The following is an 11008-nucleotide window of genomic DNA, read 5'->3' on the forward strand; positions in this document are numbered from 1 at the left end:
TTTCTCAACTATTTGTAAGGCCTCCTCAGACAATCATTTGCCTTCTTGTATTTCTTTTTCTTAGGGACGGTTTTGATCATCACCTCCTGTACAAAATTATGAATCTCTGTTCATAGTTCTTCAGGCACTCTATCAGTTCTAATCCCTTGAATCTCTCACTTCAACTGCATAATCATAAGGGATTTGATTTAGGTCATACTTGAATGGTTTAGTGATTTTTCCCTACTTTCTTCAATTTAAGCCTGAATTTTCCTATAAGGCAAAATGGTCTGAGTCATTCAACTCCAGGTCGTATGTTTGCTGACTGTATATAGCTTCTATATCTTCAGCTACAAAGAATGTAATCAATCTGATTTATGTACTGACCTTTTGATGATGTCCAAGTATAAAGTCATCTGTTATTGAAAAGGGGTGTTTGCTATGACCAATGCATTCTATTGGCAGAATTCTGTTAACCTTTGCCTTGCTTCATTTTGCAAGGCCAAACTTGTCTGTTACTCCAGGTATCTCTTGACTTCCTACTCTAGCATTCCAATCCCCTATGATGTATAGGACCTATTTTTTTTTTTTTTTTTTGGTGTTAGTTCTAGAAGGTCTTGTAGGTCTTCACAGAACTGATCAGCTTCAGTTTCGTTGACATCAGTGCTTGGGGAATAGACTTGGATTACTACGATGTTGAATGGTTTGCCTTGGAAACAAATCAGGATCATTCTGTAGTTTTTGAGACTGTTCCCTGTGGGGAGTGACCAAATTAGCCAAGATGGTGTGTTCAGGCTTTCTCACCCCATGTTTTGTAAATAATGATTATGTAACAACTGAGATCACTTACAGCACTGTGTGTGTGCATCATGAGGTACTTGCCTGGTCATGGGCTACTTTGTGCTGCAAGGATATATGAGTCTCCACCTAGAAAGTAGTGGCATTTGCTGTTGCGTCAGTGCCGTGTCCATTGGGTCCGCCACTAGAGGAGAGAATATAGTGTGCCTACTGCTACAGCTGTTGCATCAGCAAGGAGAGGAAACTGTTCATGGCTGCTGTGCCAGCCAGGAGAGAGGTTGTGCTAGGTTAGGTTATGCTGTGGCTGCTGCTGCGGCTGCTGCATCAGCCAGGAGGGAATAAACATGTCTGCGCTTGCTATGACTCTTCGATTTTTCTTCCAGCTTCCCTGTTTGCACCTTGTCTACGTTGAGTTCAATGAACAGTGCAGACAGTGTGAATAGCTTGAGTCACAAACAGGATCATCCATACACGACCAGTTACTGCATTTCAGACTCTCTTGTTGATTATGAGGGCTACTCTGCTTCTTCTATGGATGCTTGCCCACAGTAGTAGATATAATGGTCATCTGAATTAAATTCACCAGTTACCATCCATTTTAAAATTCACTCAGAGCCAGGTCAAAGATGGCGGAGAAATAGGACGGGGAGACCACATTTCCCCCACAAATTTATTGAAAGATCATTTGAATGCTGAGTAAATTCCACAAAACAACTTCTGAATGCTGGTGGAGGACACCAGGCCCCCAGAAAGGCAGCCCATTCTCTTCAAAAGGAGGTAGGACAAAATATAAAAGACAAAAAGAGAGACGAAAGAGTTAGGGATGGAGACCCACCCCAGGGAGGGAGTTATGAAGAAGTTTCCAAACACCAGGAAACCCTCTCACTGGTGGGTCTGTGGGGAGTTTTGGAATCTCAGAGGGCAACATAACTGGGAGGAAAACACAAAACAAAAAACCCGCAGATTATGCACTTAACCTCAACTCCCAGTGGAGAAATAGCCCAGATGCTTGAGTCCACCAACAACTAGCAGGGGCTGAACAGGGAGGTGCTGGCTGCGTGCTTAGGGTAAGGACCAGACCTGAATGCCCTGAGGACAATATGAGGGAGCTAACATGAGACAGCAACCCAAACTGTGGGATAACGAGAGAGAGGAAAAAAAGAAAGAGAGAGAGAACTTTTCCATGAAAAGATCTAAGGCACAGTCCGGCCCACTCACAGAACAAAGGATTGAGCGAATGTCCTGCTGGAGGAAGAGAGGCAGGCAGGCGACAGCCAGAGCCAGAAGGCGAGGGACAATCTCGGCCGCAGAGACAGCATCCTCCACCAAATTGTGAGCAGGCTCCCCAGTTGCTAACCAAATCTTCCTGGGATCCTGGACTGTTGGCATCTGCCAGGAGGGTCTCAGTCAGAGATCAGCCCCCCAGAGGAGACACACAGCACATCTGAGACGGCGCTCTTACTGAGCACCCAGGAAACTGAGGAGCTGGGACTGGGGAGGTGATAAGATGCACTGTCCACCTGGGAGAGTGCACTCCCCAAGTACCTAGTCGCCTGAGCTGCTCAGACCTGGGAAGGGCACAAAAAGCAGGCCCAGTGGAGTCTGTGCCTTTGTGGAGTACCCGAGAATCTGAACCTGAGTGGCTTAGACCTGGGAAGTACACACAACCCAGGGCCCGCTTTAGACAGTTCCCATGCAGAGCAACCTGGAGCCTGAGCAGTGTAGACCTTGAAAGCACACACCCCAAGAGTGTGGAAAACCCAGACACGTCAAGCACTCCCCACTCACACCAGTGATATTTATTAGCAGTGTTCATCCCTCCCTGCAGACAACTGAACAAGTGAGCCTAAATAAATGACCACCTTTGCCCCGTTGTATCAGGGCAGAAATCAGACACTGAAGAGACTCGCAAACAAAGGAAGCCAAAATAAACAAAGAAGAGGGAACTGCTTTGGAAGTGACAGGTGCAACATATTAAAACCCTGTAGATAGCATTGACTACATTGGAAGGGGCCTATAAATCTTGAGAACAAGTATAAGATGGAACAAGGAACTATCTGAAACTGAACTGACCCTACACTACTCTCAACAGCTCCAGAGAAATTCCTAGATATATTTTACTATTATCATTTTTTAATTTTTAAGTTATTACTCCTTTAATTTTCATTTTATAACCTACTATTACCTTGCAAAAAAGACCCCATTTTAAAATCAAACTTCATACATATATTTTTTATAAGTTTTGTGATTTTGTTTTGTTTTTTTAATACTGTATTTTTGAGAGTCTAACAAGGCTATGGTTTTTCCAGTGGTCATGTATGGATATGAGAGTTGGACTGTGAAGAAGGCTGAGCGCCAAAGAATTGATGCTTTTGAACTGTGGTGTTGGAGAAGACTCTTGAGAGTCCCTTGGACTGCAAGGAGATCCAACCAGTCCATTCTGAAGGAGATCAACCCTGGGATTTCTTTGGAGGGAATGATGCTGAAGCTGAAACTCCAGTACTTTGGCCACCTCATGCGAACAGTTGACTCATTGGAAAAGACTCTGATGCTGGGCGGGATTGGGGGCAGTAGGAGAAGGGGACGACTGAGGATGGGATGGCTGGATGACATCACAGACTCGATGGACATGAGTCTGAGTGAACTCTGGGAGATGGTGATGGACAGGGAGGCCTGGCATGCTGTGATTCATGGGGTCGCAAAGAGTCGGACACAACTGAGCAACTGAACTGAACTGAACTGAACTGAACTGAACCTCTAGATTTTTAATCTTTGCTTTTTGGTATTTGTTATCAATTTTGTACCTTTCAGGATCCCATCTTCAATGCCCATTTTTACTTAGGGGTGTGATTACTGGCTTGATTGCTCTCTCCCTTTTGACTCTCCTTTTTCTCACCCAGGTCACCTCTATCTCCTCCCTCACCCTTCTCTTTTCTACCCAACTCTGTGAATCTCTTTGGGCGTTCCAGGCTGTGGAGAACACTTAGGGAACTGATTACTAGCTATATCTGTCTCTCTCCTTTTGACTTCCCTTCTCCTCCTGGTCACCTCTATTTCCTTCCTCTCTCTTCTTTTCTCTGTGTAACTCTGTGAACCTCTCTGAGTGTTCCAGACTGTGGAGAGCACATAGGGAATTGATTACTGGCTAGATTGCTCTCTCCCCTTTTGATTCCCCCTCTTCTCCTCCTGGTCACCTCTATCTCCCTCCTCCCTCTTCTCTTCTCCATGTAACTATGTGAACCTCTCTGGATGTCCTTCACTGTGGAGAATCTTTTCACCATTAACCTAGATGTTTTATCATCAGTGCTGTATGGATGGAGAAGTCTTGAGGTTACTGTAAGAATAAGACTGAAAGCCAGAGGCAGGAGGCTTAAATCCAAAACTTGACAACACCAGAAAACTCCTGACTCCAGGGAACATTAATTGACAAGAGCTCATCCAAAAGCCTCCATACCTACACTGAAACCAAGCTCCACCCAAGACCCAACAAGTTTCAGAGCAAGACATACCATGTTAATTCTCCAACAATGCAGGAACATAATCCTGAGCATTAAAACACAGGTGGCCAAAAGTCACACCAAACCCACGGACACCTCAAAACTCACTACTGGGCACTTCATTGCACTCCAGAGAAAAGAGATCCAGCTCCACCCATCAGAATGCCAATACAAGCTTCCATAACCAGGAAACCTTGATAAGCCATTCTTCCAACCTCACTCAGGGAGGAATCTCCACAATAAAGAGGAACCACAAACTTCCAGCATACAAAAGGCCACCCTAAACACAGCAATATAAACAAGATGAAAAGCAGGGAAATATTCAGCAGGTAAAGGAACATGATAAATGCCCACCAAACCAAACAAAAGAGGAGGAGATAGGGAGTCTGCCTGAAAAAGAATTTAGAATAATGATAGTAAAGATGATCCAAAATCTTGAAAACAAAATGGAGTTACAGATAAATAGTCTGGAGACAAGGATTGAGAAGATGCAAGAAAGGTTTAACAAGGACCTAGAAGAAATAAAAAAGAGTCAATCAATAATGAATAATGCAATAACTGAAATCAAAAACACTCTGGAGGGAACCAACAGTAGAATAACTGAGGCAGAAGATAGGACAAGTGAGGTAGCAGATAGAATGGTGGAAATAAATGAAGCAGAGAGGAAAAAAGAAAAAAGAATTAAAAGAAATGAGGACAACCTCAGAGACTTCTGGGACAATACTAAACACCCCAACACTCAAATCATAGGAGTCCCAGAAGAAGAAGACAAAAAGAAAGGCCATGGGGAAATACTTGAGGAGATAATAGTTGAAAATTCCCTAAAATGGGGAAGGAAATAGCCACCCAAGTCCAAGAAACCCAGAGAGTCCCAAACAGGATAAACCTAAGGCAAAACACCCCAAGACACATATTAATCAAATTAATGAAGATCAAACACAAATAACAAATATTAAAAGCAGCAAGGGAAAAACAACAAATAACACACAAGGGGATTCCAATAAGAATAACAGCTTGAGAGTCAATTCCTAGGCAGATTGACAAGAAGTCCAGGGGTCCCCAAGGAGAGAGGGGTCTGGAGTTCTCAAGGACGAACTTTTTTGTCCCTCTACATTCCTTAGGATTGTATCCTGCTTGAGGACAGTCTCGGGAAATCCTGGCTAATCCTGTTATTTTAAGGTGTAAATTATGGGAGTAGGTCTAGTGAGGTCTTTACAACCTCCAGACATTCTTTTGACTCGCTGTAATAACTAATTAGAGAGTATATAACTCCATGGCTAACACTAGCAAGAGGGTACTTTCTCTACCCCCTTCTGATGCCTATGTCAGAAGCTTTCTCTATCTCCTTTATACTTTAATAAAACTTTTTTTTTTGCTTGTTCAATAAGTTTATTATTGTCTTATCTGAAAAAATCTTGATAGAAAATTGTGGTTTGGTTTAATTCTCAGCAGCTTGTTCCTGAGCTCTAAGGAAGCTTGCCTTCTTCTGAGCTACCCGATCTTTCTTCTGGGCAAGTGACATTTTGGGACGGTTCCACCTCTACTTTTTAACTTCTTTCTTAGGCTTCTTCTCATACACTGGCTTCTCTCATATTGCAGCATGAGCTTTCTTATCCATCTCTCCATCATGTCTGGAGTTACTTTATGTTGTTACTTGTTCTTTATGTACTGAGAGAATTGTTTCTTGTAAGCATCTTCGTCTTCTTCAATCAGGTAATGCATGTAATCTACAACGTTTTGCCCCCATGATGTGCTCTTGGTGTGCCTCAGCACTGAATTCTTTGCTTTCTGAATCATAACCGGGGAACCATTTGGTACTGTGAGGGATAGACAAGCCTCCATCGACAGCTCCCTTTAGGGCCCCCAAAACTTTATTCCCAGTAGTAGTTCTGGCAAGTCCTGCATCCAAGTAAAAGGTGAAGTCACCAGGTTGACCATCAATGCTTTCCACATTGTATTCATCACCAGTCACCTCGACTTGGCCTTCATAAATTTTGTCCATAACAAACCTATTAAGAAGCCTGTGGGCCAGCAGCAGGCCAGTACAATATGTGGCAGCATAATTTGTCAGGCCAACCTTAACACCATATTTTGGGAGTTCATGAGCATAAGCTGCACAAACTATCATATCTCCTATACGGGCATAAGCAACCTCAAAAATGATATCTCTGTTCGTTACATGAACAATCATTCTGTATTTAGGTGTGTTGTACTTATTTTTATCTTGGATTACCAATTGTTTCCGAGCATAGTAGTCAGTTTTGCCCTCTCACCTTCTTCTGAATTTCACTTGGTATCTCTTGAAGTAGGCCTTGTTCTTGACAACTTTAACAAACCCCATCCTGCAGAACAGAACCCCAACTCCATGGCTTGCCACAGAGCTGCAGAACCAGCATGGCTCCGGGGGTGAGGGGGGAAGCTATACTTTAATAAAACTTCATTACACAAAGCTCTGAGTGATCAAGCCTCGTCTCTGGCCCTGGATTGAATTCTTCTCCTCTGGAGGCCAGGAATCCCGGCGTCTTTTCCATGGTTCAACAACAACCTTTCAAGCTAATCTTTTAATAGAAACTCTTCAGGCCAGAAGGGAATGGCAGGACATACTTAAAGTGATGAAAGAAAATAACCTACAATCCAGATTGCTGCACCCAGCAAGGATCTCATTCAAATATGAAGGAGAAATCAAAAGCTTTACAGACAAGCAAAAACAGCACCAAACCAGCTCTTCAACAAATGCTAAAGGATCTTCTCTAGACAGGAAACACAGAAAATGTTTATAAACTCGAACCCAAAACAACAAAGTAAATGGCAACAGGATCATACTTATCAATAATTACCTTAAATGTAAATGAGTTGAATACCTCATCAAAAGACAAAGACTGGCTGAATGGATACAAAAACAAGACTGCCATATATGCTGTCTACAAGAGACCCACCTCAAAACAAGGGACACATACAGACTGAAAGTGAAGGCCTGGAAAAAGATATTTCACGCAAATGGAGACCAAAAGAAAGCAGGAGTAGCAATACTCAGGTCAGATAAAACAGACTTTGAAATAAAGGCTGTGAAAAGAGACAAAGAAGGACACTACATAATGATCAAAGGATCAATCCAAGAAGAAGATATAACAATTATATATATATATATATATATATATATATGCACCCAACATAGGTGCACTGCAATATGCAAGGCAAATGCTAAAAGTATGAAAGGGGAAATTAACAGTAACACAATAATAGTGGGGGACTTTAATACCCCACTCACACCTATGGATAGATTAACTAAATAGAAAATTAGCAAGGAGACACAAACTGTAAATGATACAATGGACCAGTTAGACCTAATTCATATCTATAGGACAATTCACCCCAAAACAATGAATTTCACCTTTTTCTCAAGTGCACATGGAACCTTCTCCAGGATAGATCACATCCTGGGCCATAAATCTAGCCTTGGTAAGTTCAAAAAAGTTGAAATCATTTCAAGCATCTTTTCTGATCATGACGTGGTAAGATTAGATGTCAACTAAAGGGAAAAAAAACTATTAAAAATACAAACACATGGAGGATAAACAACATGGTTCTGAATAACCAACAAATCACAGAAGAAATCAAAAAAGAAATAAAAAATCCATAGAAACAAATGAAAATGAAAACACAACAATCCAAAACCTATGGTATTCAGTAAAAGCAGTGCTAAAGGGAAGGTTCATAGCAATACAAGCTTACTTCAAGAATCAAGAGAAAAATCAAGTAAATAACCTAACTCTACACCGAAAGCAACTAGAAAAAGAAGAAATGGAGAACCCCAGGGTTAGTAGAAGGAAAGAAATCATAAAAATTAGGGTAGAAATAAATGAAAAAGAAACAAAGGAGACCATAGCAAAAGTCAACAAAGCTAAAAGCTGGTCCTTTGAGAAGATAAATAAAATAGACAAACCATTAGCCAGAATCATCAAGAAAAAAAGGCAGAAGAATCAAATCAACAAAATTAGAAATGAAAATGGAGAAATCACAACAGACAACACAGAAACACAAAGGATCATAAGAGACTACTATCAGCAACTATTTGCCAATAAAATGGACAACTTGGAAGAAATGAACAAATTCTTAGAAAAGTATAACGTTCCAAAACTGAACCAGGAAGAAATAGACCCATCATAAGCATAGAAACTTGTAATCAGAAATCTTCCAACAAACAAAAGCCCAGGACAAGACGGCTTCACAGCTAAATTCTACCAAAAATTTACAGAAGAGCTAATACCTATCCTACTCAAACTCTTCCAGAAAATTGCAGAGGAAGGTAAACTGCCAAGCTCATTCCATGAGGCCACCATCACCCTAATAGCAAAATCAGACAATAATGCCACAAAAAAAGAAAACTACAAGCCAATATCACTGATGAACATAGATGCAAACATCTTTAACAAAATTCTAGCAAACAGAATCCAACAACATATTAAAAAGATTATACATCATGACCAAGTGGGCTTTATCTCAGGGATGCAAGGATTCTTCAATATTCACAAATCAATCAGTGTGATATGCCACATTAACAAATTGAAAGATAAAAACCATATGATTATCTCAATAGATGGAGAGAAAGCCTTTAACAAAACTCAGCCTCCGTTTATGATAAAAACCTTCCAGAAAGCAGGCGTAGAAGGAATATACCTCAACATAATAAAAGCCATATATGATAAACCCACAGCAAACACTATCCTCAATGCTGAAAAATTGAAAGCATTTCCCCTAGAATCAGAAATAAGACAACAGTGCCTACTCTCACCACTACTATTCAACATAGTTTGGGAAGTTTTGGCCACAGCAATCAGAGAAGAAACAGAAATAAAAGGAATCCAGATTCAAAAAGAAGAAATAAAACTCTCACTGTTTGCAGATGACATGATCCTTTACATAGAAAACCCTAAAGACTCCACCAGAAAATTACTAAACTAATAAATTAATATAATAAAGTTGCAGGATATAAAATTAACACACAGAAATCCCTTGCATTCCTATACACTAACAATGAGAAAACCGAAAGAGAAATTAAGGGAACAATTCCATTCACCATTGCAACAAAAAGAATAAAATACTTACGAATATATCTATCTAAAGAAACAAAAGACCTATATATAGAAAACTATAAAACACTGATGAAAGAAATCAAAGAGGACACAAATAGATGGAGAAATATAACATGTTCATGGATTGGAAGAATCAATATATGATTAAATATATGAAAATGAGTATACTACCCAAAGCAATCTATAGATTCAATGCAATCCCTATCAAGCTACCAACGGTATTTTCCAGAAAACTAGAAAAAATAATCTTGCAATTTGTATGGAAATATAAAAAAACTCGAATAGCTAAAGCAATCTTGAGAAAGAAGAATCAAACAGGAGGAATCAACCTTCCTGACTTCAGACTATACTACAAAGCTACAGTCATCAAGACAGTATTGTACTGGCACAAAGACAGAACTATAGATCAGTGAAACAAAATAGAAAGCTCAGAGATAAATCCACGCACCTATGGACACCTTATCTTTGACAAAGGAGGCAAGAATATAACCATGGAGAAAGACAATCTGTTTAACAAGTGGTGCTGGGAAAACTGGTCAACCACTTGTAAAAGAATGAAACTAGAACACTTCTGAACACCGTACACAAAAATAAACTCAAAATGGATTAAAGATCTAAACGTAAGATCAGAAACTATAAAACTCCTAGAGGAAAACAGGCAAAACACTCTCTGACATAAATCACAGCAGGATCCTCTATGACCCACCTCCCAGAGTAATGGAAATAAAAGCAAAAATAAACAAATGGGACCTAATTAAACTTAAAAGCTTTTGCACAATGAAGGAAACTATAATCAAGGTGAAAAGACAGCCTACAGAATGGGAGAAAATAATGGCAAACAAAGCAACTGACAAAGAATTAATCTCAAAAATATACAAGCAGCTCCTGCAGCTCAATTCCAGAAAAATAAACGACCCAATCAAAAAATGGGCCAAAGAACTAAACAGACATTTCTCCAAAGAAGACGTACAGATGGCTAACAAACACATGGGAAAATACTCAACATCACTCATTATCAGAGAAATGCAAATTAAAACCACAATGAGGTACCATCTCATGCTGGTCAGAATGGCTGCGATCCAAAAGTCTACAAACAATAACTGCTGGAGAGGGTGCAGAGAAGAGGAAACCCTCTTACACTGTTGGTGGGAATGCAAACTAGTACAGCCACTACGGAGAACAGTATGGAGATTCCTTTAAAAAAACTGGAAATAGACTGCCATATGACCCAGCAATCCCACTGCTGGGCATACACACCAAGGAAACCAGAATTGAAAGAGACACGCATACCCTAATGTTCATTGCAGCACTGTTTACAATAGCTAGGACATGGAAGCAACCTAGATGTCCATTGGCAGACGAATGGATAAGAAAGCTGTGGTACTACACATATACAGTGGAATATTACTCAGCTATCAAAAAGAATGCATTTGAATCTGTTCTAACGAGGTGGATGAAACTGGAGCCTATTATACAGAGTGAAGTTAAGTCAGAAAGAAAAACACCAATATGCTATATTAACACATATATATGGAATTTAGAAAGATGGTAACGATGACCCTATAGGCAAGACAGCAAAAGAGACACAGATGTAAAGAACGAAATTTTGTGCTCTGTGGGAGAAGGCGAGGGTGGAATGAT

At 40.3% G+C, this 11008-nt stretch overlaps 1 pseudogene; it reads right to left on the bottom strand.

Moving 5' to 3' along the window:
• Positions 1-5662: 5662 nt before the first annotated feature.
• Positions 5663-6668, bottom strand: LOC114114978 (large ribosomal subunit protein uL18-like; annotated as a pseudogene).
• Between the last annotated feature and the right edge of the window lie 4340 nt (positions 6669-11008).

This window comes from Ovis aries, chromosome 5 (assembly GCF_016772045.2).
Source record: "Ovis aries strain OAR_USU_Benz2616 breed Rambouillet chromosome 5, ARS-UI_Ramb_v3.0, whole genome shotgun sequence".
Lineage (NCBI taxonomy): Eukaryota > Metazoa > Chordata > Mammalia > Artiodactyla > Bovidae > Ovis > Ovis aries.